Consider the following 26,020-nt stretch of genomic DNA (forward strand, 5'->3'; position numbering starts at 1 on the left):
AATCTTGCCCTAATGACCTTGAATATTTCTTAAACAGATTGTTTTAAATACTTTTAATTTATTTTTAATGTACGTGATATGTGAGTGACCGCAACAGACATTTTGCTGAGAAATGTTGTTTGTTCATGCAAAACCCATAACGTTTTTTTAGCTCAAAACACGGCCTCACATATGAGAAATGGAAGAGTGTCACAGAGATTATTTGCAGTAATATTGGTGAGCTGCTGCTGTGTTATAATATTGAAAAAATGCATAACAAGCACTGAATATTAGATGTAAACACATTTAGAATTTGGACTAGTGTTCTTGTGCACTGTCAGGGACCTAGCCAAAGCTGGCAAGAAAGAGCTGAAATTGGATCTGAAATTCAAAGCTGTTCTGAATAGGGGCCCCCAAAATCCTTAAGATTTGCCAGGGCCCCACCGGGCCCTGGAGTGGGCCCTCCTGCCCTGGGCTCTGTCCTCCGGCCTGCTGCACTGCCAAGTTCAGGAGACCATTGATCCCAGGGAGGCTTTCCCTGCTTGGCTGGGTTCAGAAGCTCGAACTGGGGCCCGGGCAAGCCCTGGGGTTGGACCCCCCTCATCCTGGGTCCTGTCCTCCCACACTGGTCTCTGTCCTCCAGCCTGCCGCACCACCAGGTTCCCATTGGGCCCTTGGAGGCTTCCTCAGCTTGGCTGGGTTCAGAAGCTCCAACTGGGGGCCGGCAGGCCCTGGGGTGAGGGCACTGTCCTGCAGCCCGCTGCATGTCTAAGCACCTGGATGGGGTCTTGGGAAGCCTCTTCTGTGTGCCCGGGTCCAGGAGCTTTGTCCTCTGGCCAGCCGCAACACCAAGGTCCTGGAATGGGTGTATATCATACCAGAGAAGGCTTTCCCAGCTTGGCTGGGTTCAGAAGCTCCAACCGGGGCCCCGGTGAGACCTGCTGTAGAAGCCCCGTCCTGCATCCCACCAGGTGTCCAAGCACCTGAGATGGGGTCCTGCGGGCCCAGGAAGGCCTCCCCTGCCTGTCTACGTCCAAGAGCTCCGAGGCGGGCCTTCCACCTTGGGCTCCGTTCTCCTGCCTGCTGTACCTTGGTGGGGTCTAGGGTGGGTGCCCTCATCCTTGGCCCCGTCCTGTGGCCCGCAGTATGTCCAATTACTCAGGATGTGGTCCCTGGGCCTTCCTGTCCTGGACTTTGTCCTCGTGCCTGCCGCACTGCCAACATAACGGGCCTGGGGAGGCCTCCCCTACTTCGCCTGCATGATAAGGTACCTGTGGCATCCGGGTCGATGCTCTGTCTGGGCCCCCCTCACAGCCCCGTGCCTGAGGCCCTGCTAGGGCTCTGAGCACCTGAACCACAGAGTCCCTATCCCCTCCAAGGACAAACAGAAGCCCTTACGTTTAGGCACAGCGCAACCAGATGGCCGCCCTTCGAGCCCGGACATCTGGCCGCTCCGAGCCCCTCAGCCATCTGGCCACACGCAATGCTTTCCAATGGCCCAAATGAGCAGGCTGCTCTGAAAGTCCTGATGAGGGCTCTTTCGCTCCTTTGAGCCCAGCTAGGGCTCCAGGAGGCCGGGTGCGTTCATGCCTTCGGTCCCCTCTGTCACTCGGTGCGCACAAAAGGGATGGTATTCTTCCTCCAGATTACTAAGGAGAGGGTACCTTGGACCCCCTCAAGGTCCAGCTATTTTCACCAGTTGCCGCCCTGGCCAGCACCCCGGGTCCGCACGTGCCTCCCAAGCCAGCCCGGTGGGCTTTTCCTTCCCCAAGAGCAGGGAGGGACATGAAGCAGTAATTTCAGCTGCTATGGAAGTCCCCATGAGGGCTTGTTTGGTTCCTTAAGCCTGTCACTGGTACTCTCTGTGCGCATGGATTACAAGAAAGGGTGGTAGCCTGGGATGGGTTCTTTAGGGCCCAGGGAGGCCTCCCCTACATGACTACGGGTTCAGGAACTTTGATTTGGACCCGGGCGTGGGCGGGCTCTCCCTGGGTGGGTCCTCTTGACCCGAGCGCCATTCTCTGGTTTGCCGCATTGCCTAGGGACTGGGGTCCATCAGGCCTGGAGAGGCCTCCCCTGCTTCGCCTGCTTGTTAAGGTACCTGCAGGCCCTGTATCGGAGCTCTGTCAGAGCCCCCACCTCACACCCCCATGCCCGAGGCACTGCTAGGGCTCTGAGCCACAGAGTCCCCGTCCCCTCCTAGGACAAGCAGAAGCCCTTGCGTTTAGGCACAGCATGACCAGATGGCCCTCCTTTGAGCCCGGCCTTCTGGCCGCTCCGATCCCCTCTGACATCTGGTCGAATGCAATGTTTTCCAATGTCCCAGGAAGTTCTGATGAGGGCTCATATGCTTCCTTGAGCCCAGCTAGGGCACCAGGAGGCCGGGTGCATTTGTGCCTTTGGTCCTCTCTGTCACTCAGTGTGCACGGGTTACAAGAAAGAGACAGCATTCTTCCTCCGGATTACTAAGGACAGGGTACCTCAGACCCCTCAAGGTCCAGTGATTCTCAGCCAGGTGCCCCCCAGCCGGCCCCACAGGGCGTGGGTCCACACATGCCTCCCAGCCAGCCCTATGGACTTTTCCTCTGAGCCTTCCTTCCCCAAGAGCAGACAGGGTCCGCAAGCAGTCATTCCAGCTGCCATGGAAGTCCCGATGAGGCCTTATTTGCTTCCTTAAGCCCAGGCAGGGCTCCAGGTGGCTGGGTGAGTTGCCACCAGTGGTACACTCGGTGCGCACAGATTATAAAAGTATGGTAGTTTCCTCCAGATTACTAGGGACTGGGTACTCTGGATCACCTTGTGGTCCAGCAGTTCTTAGCTGGGTGGCGCCAGGGCCTGGGCAGGCCTGCCCTATCTCCCAGCTGTCTTCCAACCTTGGGCAGTTCCTCTGAGCCTGCCTTCCCCAAGAGCAAATAGGGACATGAAGCAGGCATCCCGATGTAGCGCGGCCTGACTGAGGAGGGTTCGGCCAACGTGTATACTCTGATTGGTTGGGCACGCTTGGTCTGTTTTGGCATAGACTGCTTGGACAGCCTCCGCTGTTGTTTCAAGCAAAGAGCTTGCACCCTGCCAGGGACAGTCTGACTCGAGGGCCTTCCTTTTGTCGCAAACCTACCCATCTGAGTGAAATGTCGAGCAGCCTTGGCAGCTTGTGGCCCTCCAGTATTGTGACCAGAGTGGAAGGGTGACGGGTGGCAACAGATCCTGTATGCTGCCTGGCAGTCTGGTCCCCTGCGCGCAACACCATTGCCTTCCTCCGCCTAGCGCATTTCTGCAGCAGCTCCAAACAACCATTCAGTGAGTGCCCTTAGCTGCCCAGACCAACACCCCTGTGTCTCGCTCAGGCTGCACCTCGGTCAGCCTCTGCCTTCCGTGTAGATGGCTGGGCCTGCCGGTGTCTGTGTGACTACACCTGTCCCCCAGCAAGCCACCTCGGGTAGATGGTCCTCCCCAGCAGGCTCCCGAGGGGTGTGAAGGTGGGTCAGGGACAGGCACACGACTACCGACAATCCGTCCAGAAGGTGCTACTACCTGGTAGCTCCTCCCATAGCATAAGCTGGTCTCAAAGATTAAGCCATACACATGTAAGTACACTCGGCTGGTGCAGTGAAACTGCAAATGGCTCATTAAATCAGTTATGGTTCCTTTGATCGCTCCATCTGTTACTTGGATAACACTGGTAATTCTAGCGCTCAAGGGTGTAGCCAGAAAATTAAAGAACCCCCCTCCCCTTTGAAATGAAAGCTCTGATGGCACTATGCAGGGGATGCAAGTACAATGACTGTTCCCTAGATGAGCTCTCATGTCTCTTCATTCCAGACATCTATCTATTCATTCTTTCACGCTTCAATCATCCTGCTGAAATCCACCATTTCACTTTTACATTCTTACATCAATTAATTTTTCATGCATCATTAAATTTTTCCCATTCCATCAATCCATTCACTCTATCATCCACTGATCCCTCCATCCGCTCTGCCATCAATCCAGCCATTCACTATGCAATCCAACCATTCCCTCTGCCATCATTTCACTCCCCTCATCCATCATTCCCTTTACCATCCTTTCACATGTCCATCCACCTATGCATCCATCTACTGGACCATCCTTTGATATGTCTATCCACTCAATTATCATTATTTTACCCATTCATGCACCTACGCATTCATCCACTCTCCCATTCATTCACCTACTCATCCCTCATTCCTTTTACCATTCCTTTTATTCAATATTCTTCCCTTCCTTTTTCTATTTACCAATGTTTCGCGTTTCCATGCTTCCGCTTGCTCCTCTATTGTAAGCTGTATTCCTTCATATTGTTTATAAGATTTGGCCTGCTGAGTTGCAGACAAAATAGGCCCATAAAGATCCCCACCCCCTCTGTAGCTGCCTAAGCGTGGGTTCACTATGGCCCTACTAGAGCTAATACTTGCCAATGAGTGCTGACCTCCTGGGATGAGTATTTCATCAGACCAAGGCCAATACAGGCTCGCACGGCTGCTTTAGTGACTCTAGATAACCTTGGCCCGATCGTACGTTCCCTTGACGGTGATGATACATTAGGATGTCTGCCCTATCAACTTTCAATGGTACTTTCTGTGCCTATCATGGTGACCACGGGTAACAAGGAATGAGGGTTTGATTCCGGTGAAGGAGCCTGAGAAATGGCTACCACATCCAAAGGAAGGCAGCAGGTGCGCAAATTACCCACTCCTGACTCTGGAAGGTAGTGATGAAAAATAACAATACAGGCCTCTTTCGCTGCCCTGTAATTGGAATGAGTACTCTTTAAATCCTTTAACAAGGATCCATTGGAGGGCAGGTCTGGTGCCAGGAGCTGTGGTAATTCCAGCTCGAATTGCGTGTATTAAAGTTGCTGCAGTTTAAAAGCTTGTTGTTGGATTTTGGGATCAAGCTGGATGTTTGTCACTCAAGGTGAGCTAACGTATGTCCCAGTCCCTGCCTCTCAGCACCCCCTTTGATGCTCTTGACTGTTCTGGAGGGTCTGAAGCTTTTACTTTCAAATGAATTAGAGTGTTCAAAGAAGGCCAGTCACCTGAATACTTCAGCTAGTAATAATGGAATAGGACTCAAGTTCTATTATGTTGGTTTTCGGAGCTGAGGCATGATTAAAAGGGACATTCGTATTGTCACGGGGGCCTTCGTATTGTGCCGCTAGAGATTAAATTCTCGGACTGGGGCAAGATGACCCAAAGCAAAAGCATCTGCCTAGAATGTTTTCATTAATCAAGAACAAAAGTCAGAAGTTCGAAGACTATCAGATACCATCGTAGTTCGGACCATAAACTATGCCGACTAGCGATCCGGTGGCGTTAATCCCATGAACCACCGAGCAGCTTCCGGGAAACCAAAGTCTTTTGGGGGGCAGGGGGGGTTGCAGAGCTGAAATTTACAGGAACTGACAGAACGGGTCCACCAGGAGTGGAGCAGGAGACTTAATTTGACTCAACACGGGACACCTTGCCTTGACACTGAAAGGATTGACAGATTGATAGCTCTTTCTAGATTCTGTGGGTGGTAGTGAATGCCCATTCATAGTTGGTGGAGCGATTTGTCTGGTTAATTCTGCTAATGAACGAGACCCCTCCATGCTAACTAGTTACGCAACACGCAGCAGTTGGCATCCAACTTCTTAGAGGGACGAGTGGCGTTCAGCCACACGAAATTGACCAAAAACAGGTCTTTAATACACTTAGATGTCTGTGGCTGCACACGGGACGGGTCCGCACGTGTCTATCCTTCACCGACAGGTGCAGGTAACCTGCTGAATCCCATTTGTAATAGGGATTGGGGATGGCAAATATTTCCCATGAATGAGGAATTCCAAGTAACTGCGTGTCATAAGCTCGTGTTGATTAAGTCCCTGCCCTTTGTACACTCCACCCGTTGTTACTACCAATTGGAAGGTTTGTTGAGGTCCTTGGATCAGTTCCACCGGGTTCGGCAGTGGCCCTGGAGTACCGCCAAGAAGATGATAAAACTTGACTATCTAGAGGAAGTAAAAGTCATAACAAGATTTCCGTAGGTGAACCTGTGGAAGGATCATTAACGGCGAGTGGCCTGAGTGACTGACGGTGCCAACCTGAAACCCTCAGCATGCCTTCCAGAGGAAACACGCCTGTAGATGCTTGGGCTAGGACTGAGCCTCTGGTTGGGCTTCTCTACCTGGGGAGGACCTAACTGACATACCAGTGAGGGACTGGTAGGTAGGCCTCACCTCTGCCCCTCCGGGAGCAGCACAGATCGAAAGACCCCAAGAGGAAACTCACGCTCACCCAGCACAAAACCGAATCACAGTTCCTCCCCGAGCTGGACCACCCCTGAAGACCTGGATGAGAAGGAGCTGGGCCATCAGTGAACCCTAGCTCCTCTCGGTGTGGGGCGGGTGGGGGAGTATGGGAGGGGGAGCCTCCTAGCTCTTCCCTTCTGGAACCTTTGACCAGGGCAATGGGTGGGCCAACACCAGCCCACCGGCATGGCTCAGGCCACCAACTAAGCCTGTGGCAAGACCGGTGGTGGATGGCTGATATGTGGGTGGGGCAACTCTCCTTCACTGCCAGCTACCCAGTGTTTCCTGGTCCTATGTGGCCGGGCTACGGGTTTGAAGACTTGTGTGATCCCTCCCGGTCCTCGGGCAGGTGGCAGGGCTGCCTGACTCTGCTACTCTGAGAGCCCTCCTTGTCTGTGGGGAAAGGGGTGTCACAGGCTGACCACCTTGAAAACCTCTATCTGTGGGTGCCTACAGGCCCCCTCCACCACACCTGGGAGTGGGTCCCTCTGCCGCCTGGCTAGCAGGAGGGACACAAAGGGGGGACCGGCACAGGGCCTCCCCCTCCCGTCCCTGTGCCACTAGGTGCAGGGATGGGGCATGATCCCTTGCAGGGCAATCAGATGGCCCGACTGGGATTCCCCTACTCCAGTACAAGTCACTGGGAGGCAAGTGGCCCCAAGAAGGAGCTTCCCAATCAGCGGCCTCACAGCACAAGGCCCATCTCGTCTTCGTTGGACTGCCATGTGACTGGGTCTGGTCGTCCCGGGCAATCTAGTCGCTGGGTCATCCTGAGCAATCTGGTCTGGGGGCTGGGGGGACCAGATGGCCAGCCAGCCAGCTGGGCTAATGCCAACCTTTGTCACTTCTCCAGGTTTCTGAAAGTCCCCACTTTGTGGGGGCTTTATAGCCTAGGAAATGGGCTTCCCAGGGAAGCCCTCGGGAGAAGATGTGCCTGGGCTTAACCCTCCTTGGCTCCTCAGGCTCCAGAAAGGCAGAAGGCACCCACCCAAGGTAGCACCCTGAGCCCACGGTATGATGGTGACAGTCAGTACCCAGTTCAGGGATGCTGCAGGCCCTTGGAGGACTCTCTTGCTCCCCAACTTGGTTTGGGGTAAAGTGAGGAGACCAGCCATGCATGAAGGACCAGCCCCCAGGGTGCTGAGTTGGAACACAGGCCCGGGAGAGCTCGGAGAAGCCCTCAGCAGATGACTGGACCCAGCCTCGAATAGCAGCGACTGTCAATGTCTCGTGCCACCCAGGAGGGTACAGTCGGCAGGCCCTGCACAGGGATTACTTTTCTCCTAAGAATAAGTGGGGCCTGGCAAAGGGGAAGCAGCAGGCCTGGGGAGCCTTCCCACCCCCTCTTCTCAGGCAATGAGTGAGGCCGTGGTCAAGCCCTCGGTCAGAGCTCCAGCAGGACCTGGGCTCCATCCACTCGTCCCCGTGCTACCAGCAGGGGAAATGGCTCCATGACCAGAGACAGGGCAGCCTGGCTGAGAAACATCCAGACCAGACTCTGGTCGAACGGAAATAGCTGGAACTGTTTGGTGACTGTGAGGTGCTTGGTTGAAGACTCCCGATGGTGGCCCTGGTCAGTGCTTCTGAGCCACAGAGAGGACAGGACTGGCCTCTGCTGGGTCAGGGAGCCGACAGGCCTGGGTCTGCGAGCCCACCAGGGCCCTGGGTTACAATTGCTGGCCCTATGTGTCATAAAGTGGATGATGTCCCTGCATGGCCGAGTTCAAAGGATCTGAACGAATCCCCAGCTGGGCCGTGGGGTGGGCGCCCTGGTCCAGGGCTATGTCCTTTAGCCTGCTGTGGCACGGGATGGGGGTCCCACAGGGCCAAGGAGTTGTACCCTGCTTGGCTGGGTTCAGAAGCATGGAATAGGGTGGTCCAGGACTCCGCCAGGTCATGGGGTGGGAAGCCCTTGTCCTGCAGTGTGACCATGCGCCTGCCATGGGGTTCCCTGGTCCCGGGAAGGGTTCACCTGCACGTCCGGGTACAGAAGCTCCGAGCGGGTCCTGGGGTGGGCGCTCCTGCCCTGGGCTCAGTCCTCCGCAGGCCTAAAAAAATCATTAAATTGTTACCAGACCTGCAGGCTAAGTAACTTGAATAAACCTCACATCCTGTGCCCATTTCGGAAAAACATAGGTTTGCTGGATACCAATTTTTCACTTTTTAAATGTTACCGAATTAATTGCTGTATACCTGCTACACAATGAAACACCATTGCAAAGTGCAGCTCAGTTACTGTCTCTTGGTTCCTCAGGTTCATGGAGAACTTACAAGCCTTATATATCCCCCAACCAGAAGGGTACAGTGGACTTAACGGTATATTGCTTTAAAAAAGATGCCATAGTTAGAAGTTACAGATGAAAACGTAGACATAAGTGGCTGTTTTTTTTTAACTTAATTTTTTTTCTTCAACTGTTACTTTTTATGGGAAAACTTTGAAAGATCGACACAAATGACTCCTTGCTGAATTTAGAACGTTTTCTACTTTTCAGAAATGTATATCTTACCAGGATCCACCATGGGGTTCACACCCAATTCTACCATTAACTGAAAGGATGAACACACAAACAATTTGGAAAAATTAGCTATGTCCCAGTAAATTGCGAAAACTGTGTTGAAAAGTGTTTTTCTGATTCAAGTCTGCCTGTTTAGCTGTAGTTTGGCTAATTTCTCTGTCCCCTCCAAGGTAATCCACAAACCCTAAGTACCTTTAGAATCCCAGGATGTTTGAAAAAAGGATGCAAAGTTGGCATGAATACCTTATTTAGGCAAAGTTATGGGGGGTCTAAGCGCGAAGTACCCCAAATAGCCAAAGAAAAGGCTTAGCACAGGGTGGGAAAAAGCCTGGCAACGAAGGGGTTAAGACCTACTATGCCAAGAAAGTCAATATTTATTAGTTGCCATTAAAAAAGTAAAGGCACTATGTCTCTGCGAATGTCATACTTCTATTGTTTTAAAACACGACAACGGCCAACCTAAGGATAAATACTCCTCCTACACGTTAATTTATCTTCTTGATGTGAAAAGAAAAATTGTGGTGAAAGTGCTGGCAAATCACTTGCTCCCCTTATTGTTTGCTCCTTATACATCATTACCAAACTGGTTTCAAACCACGTAGGTCAACAAGGCTTAAACTGTGGTGCCTCCATATGTATGGAATATACCAAGATACTAGGAGGGCCCTTGGAGATCTGGTCTTTAGATTCTGAGAAGGTATTTGACTCAATTGAGTGGTGCTTTCTTTTTGGTGTTCTCAGGGTGATGGGCCTGGCTCCTGTATTGTTATTATGGATCACACTGCTGTACACCACCTTGACTACTGCAAACAGGATGAATGGAGACCTGCCAATGCTGTATAACTTAAAAAGGGACAAGCAACAGGGCAGTCGCCTTATCTCCACTCATCTTTGCTATTGCAATTGAACCTTTGGCAAGTGGGTTAGAACCGACTCCCAGATACAGGGCTTCTGGTTAAGAAACAGGAGAGAGAAAAACCTCTCCATCTAAGTGTACAGCATTGTCCTGGTCATAGCCAGACCTGAAACCTGTATTTCCAGGGTGTAGCAGATTTTTAGAATTGATTGGGCATGCTCAGGGCTCACTGTTAACTAGGACAAGGACCTACTTTTTCTTATACAGCAACAAGAGGATGCAACCCAAATAGAGGTATCTGCTTCATCTCAACACAAAGATTTTGGATACCCTGGTATAGATGTGGCGAGAGAAGAAGCTTTTCACAACCGTAACCCTTATAGGCTACTTCAGGGATTTAGGAACGACCCAAGTCATTTGGCTGCAGTGAGGAGGCTCTATTTCCAATGGGTTCTTAGCCATAATTCATATGTATTATAAGGAATACACCATTTTGGATGGCAGAATCCTTTCTAAATTAAGGAGATACTGTGGGGCAATGGGGCACCCCAGACTGAGCTAGACAAACATCAACATACTATGTTTGAAGGGCTACCACTGTCATAGCTTATGGGCTACTAGTGGGCAACCCAACTGGTAGTACTGCATGGCTGGTCTTAAGCCTCACAGAAGGAATCCTCAAGAAAAGGTAAACTTAATAGTAATGGGCCCTACAACATACTTGCACTACACTTATGAGGATGGCCACATAAGGCTTTTCCAGCGTGGAGGACAGTACTGAAGGCAATGAACTCGGCTGGGGTCATCTGAAAAGAAACACCTCAGTAGTGTGCTCAACTCTTAAGACTGACATTTGCAAAATAGTATATGGGACTTCCGTAAGTACATGCAGAGATCCCCAGTAAGAAGTCTTTCCTGGACCTACAGATTGAATGTGAGTGAGTCACAATTGAATTATTCCACTATTCGCAAGTAAAAATCCACATTACGAGCCCAAGGGATTGATTGAACAAAGATCCCTGCCCACTGCAATGCAGGCCAGGGTATTGGTGGGTGACACTGGGAAGTGGTACCAGATACACTCTCAGCACTCAGACGCATCAACAGTTAGATGACGTAGACTTGGATGAAGCAGCATAGAGAGCAATAAACTCTCCACGTACCACCAATTTTAAAGATTCCTAGGCCAAAAGTGAGCACGGGTCAATAGTAGTGTCCGTGATCAAATCTAGAAGGGTCGGTGTAGCTAAAAAGTGGTCAATACGTGTGTACGTCCCATGGGCAGCAGAGTAAAGCGTATAATCTTTAGTATTTGGAAACAGTTGATGCTATATGTCTTGTAGGCTGTAGTAGACCATCAGTGCAGTCCAGTGGCAAAAAAGGCCCGTCTGATCTGAGCGTTGGCTAGAATGGCCCAAGTCAGAGTCCATAACTAAATTCATGTCGCCTCCTATCACTATGGCTGTATCTGGGGTCTGAAGCTTGGATGTCAGGGAATGTATGAGGAAGCTCTCCAGTTTCTCATTGGGAGTATATACATTTGCTAAGGTAAAATGAAAGATGCCTATTTTGATTCAAATTGCATGGAGGCGACCCTTAACCTCTGCTACAGTAGCCAAGATTTCCCCTGAAAAGGCCTTTAAGAAGAAAATGGAAACCCAGCCTTTTTTAGTGGGATTAGAAGACCACTGCTGATGTGGGAACCAGCGGGACTGCATTCTATGGACATCTTTAGTGACCAAGTGAGTCTCCTGGATGACACAGATATCCCCGCCCGACTGCTCCAGGAGAGAACGAACAGCTGCTCTCTTGGTGGGATTATTAAAGCCCCGGACATTGAGACGAACTATCTTAAGCCCCAGGAAGCCAGAACGGAAATGTAATGCTTTGAAGGGATTCCTCCCCAAGGCACTGGAGACATGTAATAAGGAAGTGATGCTCAGTACAACCCAAAATCAAATTTTCAAACAAGTCCAAATGGGACCTTGCAAAGAGAAGGAGAAAAGAAACCCCTATAAATCCTAGAAGAAATACATTTAAAAAATCAACAAACAAATGGAATATGTTCATCTAACATAGGAAAAGCAATGGGAACATGGTTCAGACAGGCTTCTACAGGGAATAGGCACACAAGAATAGGGGGACACCTAGTATTATAGAGGTCAAATGGGGCCCCTGGAGGGACGTGGCTGAGTCACGAATGGAGTAGGACGTGTGTTCTCAGAGCTCCGCTCCTCCGTGGCCTGTTAAAGATTCTAAGCCGCGCATAATATTGTTCGACTGGCTTGCCTGAAAGGGTGAGACCCGGAAACATTCTGGGAGCCCCCTAAGGCCCTAGAAATCCACTGGAGACCCTACTGGTAGCATCCGATTTACTGAGACGAAGTGACCGCGCCCTGAGCTGCCGCCTTCTTGGACCCTGTTGAGAGGCCTGTGACTACAGGACCACCTATCCCTCATCTCGACCCCCTTGTAAGGGGGGGGGTCACCTGCTCCTGGGACTGCTACCCCCCCCCCCCTCAAGAGCACATCTGGGAGGCGAGACTGGAGTTGAGGGGCTGCCCCTCAACGGAGAGCCCAGCGACCTGCCCAAGGAGGCTGAGAGGTGGACCTGGCCTCGGAAACTTGCATACCCGCCCCATCGGACTTCTGGCCTGGGGAAGAGACCCTTTTGATGGTGGGCTTTCTGGCATTGGCCCTGTCTGTCGAGCGACCTGCACTCCGGGCTTGACGCTAGGGAGAAGCAGCCTGGAATGCTCCGGTGGGCACCCTTGAAGGGACTGGCCGACCCTTACTGGCGCCAGCACTCCAGAGGCCTCCAGCGCAGGCCCTGCCTCTGTCTCAAAATCCTGACCTGGGCTCTCCGCAATGGAGAGACTGCAGGAGGCCCGTCCAGAAGTGAGGGAATTGGCTGTGAGGATCGCGCATCGGGGGCCTCTCACCTCCCCTCCTCCACTCGCTGGGCGTTCACCGGGATTCCTGAGGGACCTGCCCACCGACCCCACCAGCTTGAAACTCGAGGTATGTTTTGGCCCCTTCGTCAACATCCCCTTGCCTGTCGCCTACTTACAGAGGCTCTCTGGAGGGAGTCTGTTGGATCCGGCCTCTGTATCTGGCCCTGAGACCGTCCCGAAATGTTTCTTTCCTGCTTGCAGCCCCTGCATTAAGCAGAGGCCTACACCACTTGGGGCACCCCGAGGGAGGTGACCAGGCTTGACTAGCGCCAGTACTCCAGAGGCCTCCATTGCTGGCCCTGCTCCTATCTCGCGAGCCGGATCCGGGCTCTCCGTACATGTTGCGACTGCCAAAACATGCACTACAACAACGGAGAGGCGGTGGGGGACCTGCTCACAGGTAAGGGGAATCAGCTGTGGGAATCACACAGCAAGGGTCTTTCACCCCCCCAACCTCTCTCGCTGGGCCCTTGACTGGGTCCCTGTGGGCCGACCACCGGCTCCATTGACTTGAGCCACAGTGAATTCTCTGCCCCCTTAATTACTCCTTGCCTACCACCTATCCACCGAGGCGCTTTGGGGGGAAGACAGCTGGAACTAACCCCTACATCTGGCCCTAACACTGGTCCCTCATCTGCTTCTTAGCCAGCGGCCCCTGCATGGAGCACTAATCAGGCCGACGCCACTGCAGCAACTCGGCACTGGTGGAGGTGGAGGGTTCGGCTGAAAACCTTGCTCTTTGCCCCCCCCCCTTCCTCATTGAACACTACTTGGGCTCACTGGCAGACCCTATATCTACCTCCTTTACCCGAAGGGCGGCTTGTACATGGCTCAGTGCGGCTAGGCCCCGCCACACGCCTTCAGGGGTGTTTCAAAGGGGGTTGCCCATTCTTTGTTCCTGACCCCTAGGGCAGCTTCACCCTCTCTCTTACCCCTCTTAACCGGACTCGTGCCTCCTGGAATTGGTACCCACTGATTTTTCTGCTGTCACCTGTCCCCACGGAGGTGAATCACACGACATGTCAACTTTCTCAGGAGTCGAGAGGATCGGCTGCAAGGCTCGCGCAGCGGGACTCTCTATCCTCCGTACCCCCCTTCGTAGGTCTTTGGTGGGTCCCCCTGGAGATCTAGACTGTGGCCCTCAAGTCTGCATCGGTGGGACATACATTGCGAGGAGTAGAGGTGGTCTGTCCCTGAGATAATAGGATTCACTTACACCTGAACACAACCAACCTCGACCTGGGCACTCAATCCTTTCCTGTGGGCCAAACACCTGACAGGCCCTTTGAGATGGGCATGCACCCTGGACCCCTGTGTGCCTCAACACACTCATGTTATTCTCTAGCTCCTGAGTTTCGAGACTCGCCTGCGGTGGCCGTCCAGCGACTTTATTCACTGTCCTTTTTCTCCTCTCATCTGCCTGAGAGGCCCTCCCTCTGAACTACCCCTTGAGCTCTGTGGTCCGATCTCGCTACGACTGCAAAATGGCCTCGGGCAATGCACGCTGCTCTTGGGCTCCCACCAGTACCCAAAGGGTTTTGATCCACGACTGCCCTGTCACAGCTAGAGCATAACGATTACAATGCGAGCTCCCAACCACGACGCCAGCACATTTTCCTTTGACTCCTCAGAGTCTCTCCTCTTGACCACTGCAACCAGAAAGATTCGACCCTCACCATGCCACTCCCTAAAGTGGGCAAAGCTCCTTCATCTACCTCAGCCAATAACAAACCTGTTGCCTCCCTATGGCTGAAATCCATCCTCAGCTGCAGCCTACCTCTGACTCTCCGGGAACTTCTGCAATTGACGAATTGGTGGCAGCCCCGATCACACAGGCTTTTATGACCTCTTTTTACAGGAAATTAACAGTGATATTGGATTGATCAAGAACGACTTTAAACCTTGCCTGCGAGAGATCCATCAGGATGGCACGGAAATTGGTGGCCGGGTGGACGACCTTGAGCGCACGCTTGATACACGCGCAGAGGATCACGAGAGCCTTTGGTGTAGAATGGCTGAACTAGAGTACACTTCTTTGTAGAAAAGGAAGCCATTCTCCAGAAGGTACGAGGAGAAACAAATCTAATGTACAAAGGCCACCCTATCCAAGTATTTCAGGACATTGTCCAGGTCACGCTCCGCAGATGCAAAGAATTTTAACCAGCCACAGACAACCTACTCGATCTTCAAATTAAATACCAATGGGGCCATCCTTTTGCGCTGATCTCCTGGGAAGGCACACGTCATGCCCTCCACTCCTTGCAAGATGCGAAACAGCTCCTTCAAATCCCAGCAGAACCTGGCAATGATGCTTCTTCTTAACCATGGGCCCCAACTCGGAGACCTCAGATAGAAACAGACGTAACAATGCACCAACTCTGTCCTGAACTATCCATAAAAGACCTTTTAGTGGCGAGCCCCTATGGACCTTACCACAAACATTGCATTCTAGCCAGTAACATTTTAATTTGTGCTATATGTTCTGAACGTCTCCTCTGGCTGACTACTCCTGGAGGGGACCCTTGTTCTCCTCTGCATTTAAGATTTCACTATTGCCCCGCCTCCAACGTGCACACAGACGCCTTGATACCCGGCACACTCTCCCATGTCTTTAGAAAACTATAGCTGGCCATAGAGGCACTCACCTGATTTACTTGATACCCCCCCATTCCTCATCTCTGGCGGATAAAAGATCGGCGTATTCTACTGCCACTCTAACCATGGCAACGGTGAGCGGAGCCCGTTTTACTTACACTTGCTCTTACTAGGGCCCTCACACACGTAGTGCCCTTCGAAGGAGTGACATCTTCAGAATGGCTCATGTCTCAACTTTCGAGCATCCCAGGAATGGCAGTACACCCTACAGGCCCTGTTGGCCGTCCCCAGTTACCTTCACCTTTTTCTTTTCTTCCCAACACTGGGGGATGCGCCAACTCGACACAACAATCTTCTCACATTCTAATATGCCTAGTCTCTACACTGGAGGCACCCACCACTTGCTTCATAAGCTTTATTTCTCCCTCCTAGGGGAACATAAACCTCCCACTCTGATCTAAAACAGTACCCTCAACTACTCCCTATAACAATGTGGCCACAAATCCGCTTATCAAACTCCTTTCCCTTAATGTCAAAGGGCTTAATTCTCCTAATAAGAGGCGTCCAATATGGCGATAATTACTACTCCAAGACCCCGACATTATATTCCTCCAGGAAACTCACTTGCTCTCCACAGACACACATATCATGACCCATCCCAAATGCCCCTATCAATACCGGGTATCAGCCACCTCCAAAACAGCAGGGGTTGCCATACTAACTAAGTCCAAATTGGGAAGGGCTTCTCCTCGGGTGACGCGGGATGCTGAGGGCCGGTACTTAAAACTCCAAACCCAATTGGGTGCACAGCCTTTGACCCGTTTCAATATCTATACACCTATGTGCCTTCCTCAGTTCCTTGCTCAAAGACCACTTGCACTCCCCGAAGGTCTCGGTGATTCTTGTGGGGGTGGGGGGGGGCTTTAACATGGTTTGGGATCCCGATATGGATCTTTGTGCTGCCATTTATCAGAACACAGGGGCAATGTCAGCTGCCTTGAAGAGGGCCCTTACCGACTTGGGCCTGGCGGACACCTGGAGATATGACTCTCCGGACGTACGCGACTATACCTTCTTCTCACATGTCCACCGCTCTTACTCAAGATTTAACTATTGTTTTCTTTCTCACGCTTTGATAAATTCCCTGGAATCGGCCGATATCTCAGCCTATCCATATCGGATCACGCCCATGTAGCGGTGACTTTCCGAGTCTCTAGTAGATGGCAAGATGCCCCCTACAGATGGCGCCTTCCCCCCATATCTTATGGGACCCAGTAGATCTGGCTGAGATTCACCAGGAGATCTCTGCTTTCTTTGATGCGAATATCCCCTCAGAGCCACCTGCAGCCAAGCAACAGTATGCTTTTAAAGCAACCATCCTAGGTGTCATATCTTCTATAACTATTGCCCACCCCGAGAAGCTCGCCTGGTGGAAAACAATTTAACCAATGACACCAAGGTCTTAGAACGCAGGGATCATGCCGCACCCTCAAAAGAACACAAGAAGCGCCTCGCCATGCTATGGGGCCAACTGAGACTACATCGCCTTAATAAGGCAGAACAAACACTTTTGTCGCTTAAGCTGAAATTCTTCAAGGGGGGGATAAGGTGGCGGCAATCTTAGCACGTCGCCTTTGGGCTCAAATTACTAAAGCACATATTTCCAAAATCAAACGTGCACCTGGGCCACGTCTGAACGTGCCAAGGGGCAAGCCTTCGCCACATTTTACACTGAGCTAAATGCTGCCTACACTCACTCACTTGAAGAGACGTCCTTCTTCCTCAGTACATGCCCCTAGGAACCCATTGACCCTCAACATGCGAAATTGCTATAGGACTCAAATACCTTAGACGAACTGCGTAGAGCACTAAAACAACTTCCAACAAATAAAACCCCAAGACCAGACGGCCTCCTGGTTGTCTTTTACTACACTTTCCTCCCCAACTTCAGGACCACTTACTCCACCTCTTTAATGCCTTCTCTGACACAACAGAATTTACCCCCCCCCCCCATGTCAAAAGCTGAGGTGGTTATCATACCTAAATCTGGAAAGGATCCATCTGTATGCATAGCCTTACTTAACACCAATGCTAACATTTATACTAAGATACTAGCGAACCGTCTCAAGCCTTACCTCCCGGAACTAATCGGTTCATACCAGGGGGCTGACCACATTCAACGTATTGCTCACCTTATTAACAAAGACAAGAAATCCCGGGATGCTGGATATCTCTTGATGCAGTGATGACCTTTGACCGCGTCGATTGGCAGTTTCTGCCTGCAGTGCTCCATAAAAAAGGCCTAGGACAGACCATGATTTTCGAAGCTAAAGGCCCCCTGCACTTTCCCCACAGCGAAGGTTCCAAATCAACGGTCAACTTACACCTCCAATCTCGATACACAGGGGCACCAGACAAGGTTGCTCACTCTCCCCTCCCTTTTTTGCTTTAGCAGTGGAACCCCTAGCTATTGCTATCCGCCAATCGCCAGATATAATGGGCATACATTTTGGGGGCCAAGATCATAAAGTGTCCCTGTTTGCAGACAACCTAATACTGTCTCTTACTACCACCCCTACTTCCATTCCAGCACTAACTTCGTTCCTCCACTCTTTTGAATTTGTCTCAGGTTTCAAGATTAACATGACCAAGTCTCACGCTCTGAATCATACCATCTCTGCTCCGGACCTTCAGCGACTCCAATCTCTTACATTGGTCAGGACACTCAATCCGCTATCTAGGCCTTAACCTGACCCCATCCCTCTGTTCTTGGACCCAAGCCAATTGGTCAACCAGCCGAAGAAAAATCAGAGAAGAACTGCGCTGCTGGAAAAAGCTTCCTGGATGGGCCGCCTCAATGTGGTAAAAATGACACTTCTACCTAAATTGCTTTACCTTTTTCAAACCCTGCCTATACCTATCCCACAGGTAGACATCCAAATACACCTATCATTCGCAATCCCATGTTCCCTTTGACTTTACAACCACATGAATTCCCATCCTGAAGTCAGGGGGAGTGCCGAGTTATCCAGCACCTCTTTGAGGACGATACGTTTAAAAGCTTTGAACAATGCAAGCAATCTTTCCATATTACTGAAGTCTACAGACTTCAATACTACCAACTTCGCTACTGGTTGATTACTATTAAATAGGATCTGGAAGCCACTAGACTGCTCACTCCCTTTGAGTCCCTGGTCCGAACCTTTGAGGGCACCCGTGACCTAATATCTTTCACATATCAGGTGAAACAACATTCACAACCCAACCGCCCCATACATACCAAAAGCAATGGATAGCTGACACAGGAGAAGAGATCTCCCCACAAAACTGGGAACAACCATGACGTGACATCTCTAGAATTTATAGGAGCATCACCCAACGTGAATCCGCATATAAACGGATGACTCGCTGGTACTACACCCCTTCGCGCCTACAGAATATGCTTCCTACTCTCCCCACCCTATGCTGGAGATGTCAATCAGCAACAGGGCATTTCATTCATATCTGGTGGGCATGTCCACTCTTGACGGTGTTCTGAAAAGAGGTCCTAAGCCACATCAAGGACATAGTAGGGTTCCCTATACCAAACACCCCCTCAGTAACCTTATTGGGTATGAGGCCACCACAACTCAAAGCCATGAGACATTCCGATTAGCGCCTTATCGTGCAGATGCTGGGCACTGTCAAACAATCTATAGCCCTCCAATGGAAGTCAACATCTCCCCCCAATCTCTGCATGGTTCTTGCGCCTATGGCATGTCATGGCAATGGAACTGCTGACAACCCGCCTCACCCATACAGACACTAAGTTCAAACACACTTGGCAACCTCTTATAGACCATCTCTCCTAAACTGAACATGCCCGCTACGTTCCTCCTAGACTGAGTGCTCTCCAACTTTTTGTAGACTCTCTTCTACCATACTCTAGAGATACCACCATGGAGGACCCCCCGATGTTGGAAACTGATAGTGGTCCCCCTTTTCTGTAAAAACTACGCATCAGTGAGTATGATTGCTCTAGGGCCCACCCCCTCCTACCAAAATTGGTTCTACCCTCCCCCCATACCCTAAATACTCTTCTTTCTTCCTAAGTGTTTCTATGTTTAATCCTCATATGGTGTACATCTAACGGAGGCTGCTGAAGCCACCATGCCCTTTATGGGGCTATGACAGGCTCTCCATTCTCAAAGACCTTATACTGCAGAATATACATGCATTGTCTTAATCGCACTTGGACACTCTATAAGATATGTTTCTACCCTTTATATCACAGTGAATTTTTTTATAGTTGTACATTTGCTCAACTGTCTACAAGGTTTGCGATCCCGTATGCCTTTATGTTCGTTTCAGCAAACTAGAATGTATTCGAAGGAACATATTTTCTTAATCAAATTTAAGCCGTATTTTTCTTAATGAGACACTCTAATATCAGTTAGGCACTATTTGATGTCTGATACCTAAATGTTGCATGTACTGCATATACCGTTTGAATACTTACACTGCCTTCGTACTGGTTTATACCACATATGATGATATATGTACGATTTCTATTTAATTAAAAAAAAGTTTCTTTCAATAAACAGAGTTGAAACAAAAGGGGTCCCTGGATGGTCCCCACGATCCTCAGACTCACCCAAGGTGAGGACATGAAAACATCTATAGATATGTTGCCTTCAACCAGTGAACTCAGCACAACCCTCCTTACTTGTGCAATAGTCTCAGGGATCTAGTCATCAGGGCCAGATTTATGCTGTTTCCCACGACGCCGGTGGGGTCTCAGTCACTCCCGAGAAGTAGGCGAGTGGGTCTCATGGGTGGGACACTCAATACCAAAAACTCGACAAGCTTTGATTAGGGAACTTATCCGATGAACCCAGCCATCAAAGTGGAGAATAATCCTAAATGGGTAAGCCCAGGAACAAGAGATGTCAGGGTTCCTCAGATGAGCCGTGACTAGACAGAAATTGTGACGTTTTTATAGAGTAATCCTCACCAAGTCTTGAAACAGTTGGGGCATGTGCCCCCTAAATTGTAGAGGTTGGGCATCTCTGGGCTTCACACATGATAGGCTCTTTTGTTTGAAAGTCATGGACGCAAAATAATATGTCCACCAAGTGGGGTTATACACAGGTCTTGGCAGTCCAACTCAATGACAGCGATCCAACCCTATCTCCATCTCAGCAGAAGACCCCAGGATGTGGCGAAACAACACTTTCACATATGCCTCTAAGTCAGCTTATTCTGCATTAGTTGGAACATCCCGGATCCCGATATTGTTTAGTCTTGACCTATTTTCCAGGTCTTTGACATGAGCTTGGAAGTCAAAATGTTGTTCTTTGAGACAAAGCACCTCCTGCTGCAGCCTGTCGACTTCTTCGACCTGTCCCACAACTTTGTTCTCCAAGGTAGCTACCCTCTCTTCCACTTAATCAACATCCGAGCGAACCTCGCACAGATCAGAGGAAAGGTCATGCTTCACCACTTGCATATCCTCTTGCAGGGATGCGAACAAGGCCTCCAGAAAGAAGCGGGTAACTGAACCCCACGTCTTTAGCTTCAGGTAGACACTCTGTGCTCACCATAGTTGCTTTGTCACCTGCCACTCCCCCTGCCTGCTTGGTGAGCATGTCTCGTAAAGAGTGATTCTTTTTGCCCTTGGCTGTAGACATGATGGTAGACACTGCTCTGAGTCTTACTGAGCGTTAGTTGGAGGAGGCTAGTGGAAATGGTTGTAAGAAGGAACACCAATTGATTGAAGGTTCTACACCACCACTACTGCAGCACATCACAATATCATCACAAATATGATGCTTCCTTAGTTACTGGAGGGGAGGACCCAGTAATGCCCCATATGACAAGCCCACCTAGGCTACCTACAGCCGCAGAGCAGGATATCCATCAAATATTGAAATGCGGGTAGGAGCCCAATCTGTAGTAGTAATGACCTAGGGCCCTAGTTCCACAGTCCTTATATCATGTATATCACCATATCCTTCATGACAAGCAAAGTTTAAAAAAAAGAAATGATTCACTGTGGCACCCCAAAGAAATAGAGACTATCCTCCATAGGATCTGGAAGAAACAGCATCTAGTGTGTAAGTAGGTGATTCAGCAAGGTTAATGCCACACCTCCTTCAGCTGGATACAAGGGGCCCAGGCTGTAAAGACAATGACCCAGCCCTAGGCCCATGCAACACAATCGGGGCACAAAGCTCATGCACTGCTGCAGCTCAGATAATCCATTTCAGCAGCCCAGGCAAACCGGTCAAGACCGCAGCTCCTGGGTCTAGACAGTGCGCACATAGGCCTGTTACGTGCTGGTCAGTTCCTGGACACCTCAGTGGAGGGGGCATCCGGACCTGGAGACCATCACTGACTCCCAAGCACAGTGAGGTTACTGTCAGGTTCCAAACAGGTGACTGGCGGTTAGGGCGGTGTGCCAAATCGCTATCACCCCCGCCCTCCCGAGACCCATGGTGCACAGTGTTAGCAACTTTTAATAAACTCAGTTTCTCTCCTTATAAGAAGGAATCATTCTAGTGTTTTTTTCTATTTTTAACACTAGTAACCCCAGGTTAGGGTGGGCCTTACCGCGCCCACACCGCCGGGTTTCTCCACTATATCACACTGGTCCTGACGAAAGTCTGACTAATTGTTCATTTAAAGGCAGAAACATGTTGATCAACACTTCAGGGATAAAAACGGACTTTTAATGTGGTCCTTTATCCTACACACTTGTTTTTATTCATGTCTAATTGGCAAAACTAATAAACCCTTTTTGACACAATTTGGACATTTTTAAATTCACTTATCTCACCCTTCACCAATCACCTAACCCGCTCCGCAGTAAACTGGCGTCGCAGCACACTAGGGTGGCATTCGGCCACTCCTGGTGGGGCCCGATGATGGTGAGTGAGGGCGTTCCGAACAACCTACAGTGGTTTCATTCACAAATACATTTTACTGTGAATGTGGATACATGCTTGCTCTTCTCTCATTACTGACACACGCCTCTGTTGTTTTCTTGACTTTGCTCGAGGGGAGTAGGAGTGTCCTTTCCGTTCCCTTCCTCTCTTGTTGTTACATACATCTTTAATCCAGTCACAAACTTCATGATCTCCAGGAACACAAAGTAATGGTGGAAACACCTGATCCACATGTCTGCACCTGTGAGGGCCACACACACACCACGGCTTCACTCCAAGAAGTTAAACCGATCTTGAACCGGTCTGCTGACTGCCAGGTGGATTCTCCCTCCTAGACCTGGGGTGCACCTCATGTGGATAGCTCTAGTTCACAGAAAGTGCCGGGCAGAAAGGATGCCGCCTGAGTGCCACAAAGATCAAAAACAGTAAAGCCCAACTTCTGGAACACCTTCGTAACAAAACCAAGGACAGACTGCAAGCCGTGCACTGACCAGCCATCTGAGAGGACCACCCTGATTCCAATGAGCAGTGGGCCATCAGCGCAGGATCAGAAGTCTTACCTGGCACTTTTATAATTTGCCTAGGCTGGGTGGGACGTCGCCTTCCTTACAGAAATCTGGATGAATGCCTCATCAGCTCCCGACATCGCCATAGCCATCCCGGACACTTACAAGATCATCCGGAAAGATCGCACCAACCAAACAGGAGGAGGCAACGCCATCGCCCATAAGAACACCATCCATATCACGATCAGCTCCGATGATAACCTCGCTCCCGCGGAACACCTTCACTTTCAAATCCACACCGACCACAAAACCACACTCAGAGGCACCCTCATCTACAGACCACCAGGACCCCGCACACAATTCAGCGAAGACATCAGCCCGCATGCACTTCCCTCCAAAAACTACATTTTACTGGGAGACCTCAACTTCCACCTGGAAAAGAAAAACGACCGCAACACCACCACCCTCCTGGACAACCTGGCCAACCTCGGACTCAAACAACTTGTTGACACCCCCACCCACTTGGCCGGACACACGCTCGACCCTATCTTCACCTCCAGCAAGCACATCTCCTTTGATCATACCACAGCTCTCCATTGGACTGACCACAGCTGCGTTCACTTCAACTACAAAAAGACCACGACACACATTCCCCCACAACCTAGTCCCCGAAGAAACTGGAACAAAATTACCACCGACCAGCTCTTCACCTCGCTTCACCAAAACCCTCCCGCCATATCTTCGGACCCAAACCAAGCAGCCACCAACCTCACACAATGGATCACCCACAGCGCCGACGAGCTAGCACCCTTGAAAATCCATCAAATCAAGCAAGGTAGCAAAAAAGCTCCCTGGTTCAACGATGACCTTAAGAAATCCAAGAAGTTCTGTCGTACCCTCGAGAAAGCCTGGAGAAAAAACCCAACCTCTGACAACCTGACCACCCTCAAGAACGCCACCCGCAAACACCACCAACTGATCCGATCCACCAAGAAATCAGCAGTCAAGGATCGTCTTGACAACAACGCCCAAAACAGCAAGGAACTATTCAACATCGACAAAGAATTTACCAACCCCACCGCTGGCACCAACGACATCACTCCCTCCCAAGACCTCTGCGACTCCCTAGCTTCATTCTTCCACAAAAAAATCGCCGACATACATAACAGCTTTGGAAACCAGTCCGATAACCAGTCCACTCCACCCACTTCCGAACTACTACCGCCCTCTAATATTCTCTGTGACTGGAACCCAATCACCACTGAAGACACCATCCGCCTGATGAACTCCATCCACTCGGGATCGCCAACCGACCCTTGCCCCCACCACATTTTCAACAAAGCAGACTCCATCATCACACCCCATCTCCGTGACGTCATCAACTGCTCCTTCAACTCCGCTACCTTCCCGGAAAGCTGGAAACATGCCAAACTCAGCGCCCTTCTAAAGAAACCCACAGCAGACCCCACTGAACTTAAGAACTACCGTCCCATCTCGCTCCTCCCATTCCCTGCCAAAGTCATTGAGAAAGCCGTCAACAGTCAGTTCGCCGCCTTCCTCGAGCCCAACAAATCCCTCGACCCCTCACAATCCGGCTTCCGAGCCAAACACAGCACCGAAACTGCCCTCATCGCAGCAACAGACGACATTCGAACGCTACTGGACAACGGTGAAACAGCTGCCCTCATCTTACTTGACCTCTCCGCAGCATTCGACACATTATGTCATAGCACCCTCATACAACGACTTAGCAACGCCGGAATACAAGGAAAAGCATTGGACTGGATCATCTTGTTCCTTGCCGGAAGAACCCAGAGAGTCTGCCTCCCCCCCTTTCAGATCAGAGGCCACCGAAGTCATCTGCGGCGTACCACAAGGATCATCACTCAGTCCCACCCTCTTCAGCATATACATGACTCCCCTCGCATCCATCGCACGCCAACACAACCTCAACATCATCTCCTACGCAGACGACACCCAGCTGATCCTCTCCCTCACCAAAGACCCAAACACCGCCAAAACCAACTTACACCAAGGAATGAAAGAAGTAGCCGAATGGATGAAGATTAGTCGTTTAAAACTCAACTCGGACAAAACGGAAGTCCTCATCTTAGGATCATCCCCCTCTGCCTGGGACAACTCATGGTGGCCACCGGCCCTGGGAACCGCACCCACACCTACGGACCACGCACGTAACCTGGGCTTCATCCTAGACTCCTCCCTCTCGATGGCCAGACAAGTCAACGCCGTCTCATCATCATGCTTCAACATCCTACGCATGTTAAAAAAAATCTTCCGAAGGATCCCCACCGAAACAAGAAAGACGGTCACTCACGCACTAGTCACTAGCCGATTGGACTATGGAAATACCCTTTACGCAGGTACCACAGCCACACTACAGAAAAAACTCCAACGCATCCAAAACGCCTCAGCCAGACTCGTACTGGACATCCCTCGACAAGCTCACATCTCCAGCCACCTGAAGGATCTCCACTGGCTCCCTGTCAACAAGAGAATAACGTTCCGTCTCCTCACCCACGCACACAAAGCCCTCTACGACCTAGGTCCCGATTGCCTCAACACGCGACTATCCTTCTACACCCCCTCCCGCCAGCTACGATCGTCCAATCAAGCCCTCGCCGCAATTCCGAGAATTCACAGATCCAACATGGGAGGTACCCAGAGCCACCTCTCCTTCAGAAAGCAACTAAAAACTTGGATATTTGATAAGTAAAGCACCTCCCTCAAGCGCCTTGAGACCCTCTGGGTGAGTAGTGCGCTATACAAATTTCTAGCTTGAACTTTCCTTTTTTCTTATATTTACTGAGGCAATGAGGTGGTTCTCACACACCAATACTCGCCGGCATGTATGCCAATGGTACCCACTGTAAGCTGGACTTCCACTCACCTTCTCCCCATTACAGCCTCTGAGCCATGATGGAGGCTGACCAATACCCCCAAACCCTCTCGGATCATGACCTGATCTTGCGGACTCTCTGCCAGGAAGGGAGAGGGAGACCACAACATGGAGCATGTAGTCTTAATGACTCTCTCCTAGGAGACCCGATGTGGTGCCAGGAGAAGCTCACTGACTATTAGACCCACAACAGGTCAACACTGTGATCGCATCTTGCTGCCATATTCTTAAAATGCTTTGCAAAATATTCAAATGGCTTCCAACGCACACAAGATGCACGGTCATCCAGGCCCTCATCACCAACAGACTCAACTATGGCAACGCACTCTAACTCTACATCTCCAACCAACTCACGCAGCCTCCAGAGCATCCAAAACTAATTTAATTAGAAATTTCAAATTCAAAGTGTGCCATCCCTGATCTCTGACTTCACGCTTGAGCACACCAACAAGAATGAACCC

The 26,020-nt window shown here is 50.5% G+C and overlaps 1 pseudogene; it reads left to right on the top strand.

The window, feature by feature from the left end:
- Positions 1-3,507: 3,507 nt before the first annotated feature.
- LOC147673758 (18S ribosomal RNA) lies at positions 3,508-6,048 on the top strand (annotated as a pseudogene).
- The last annotated feature ends 19,972 nt before the right edge of the window (positions 6,049-26,020 follow it).

This window comes from Lissotriton vulgaris, chromosome 12 (genome assembly GCF_964263255.1).
Source record: "Lissotriton vulgaris chromosome 12, aLisVul1.2, whole genome shotgun sequence".
NCBI lineage: Eukaryota > Metazoa > Chordata > Amphibia > Caudata > Salamandridae > Lissotriton > Lissotriton vulgaris.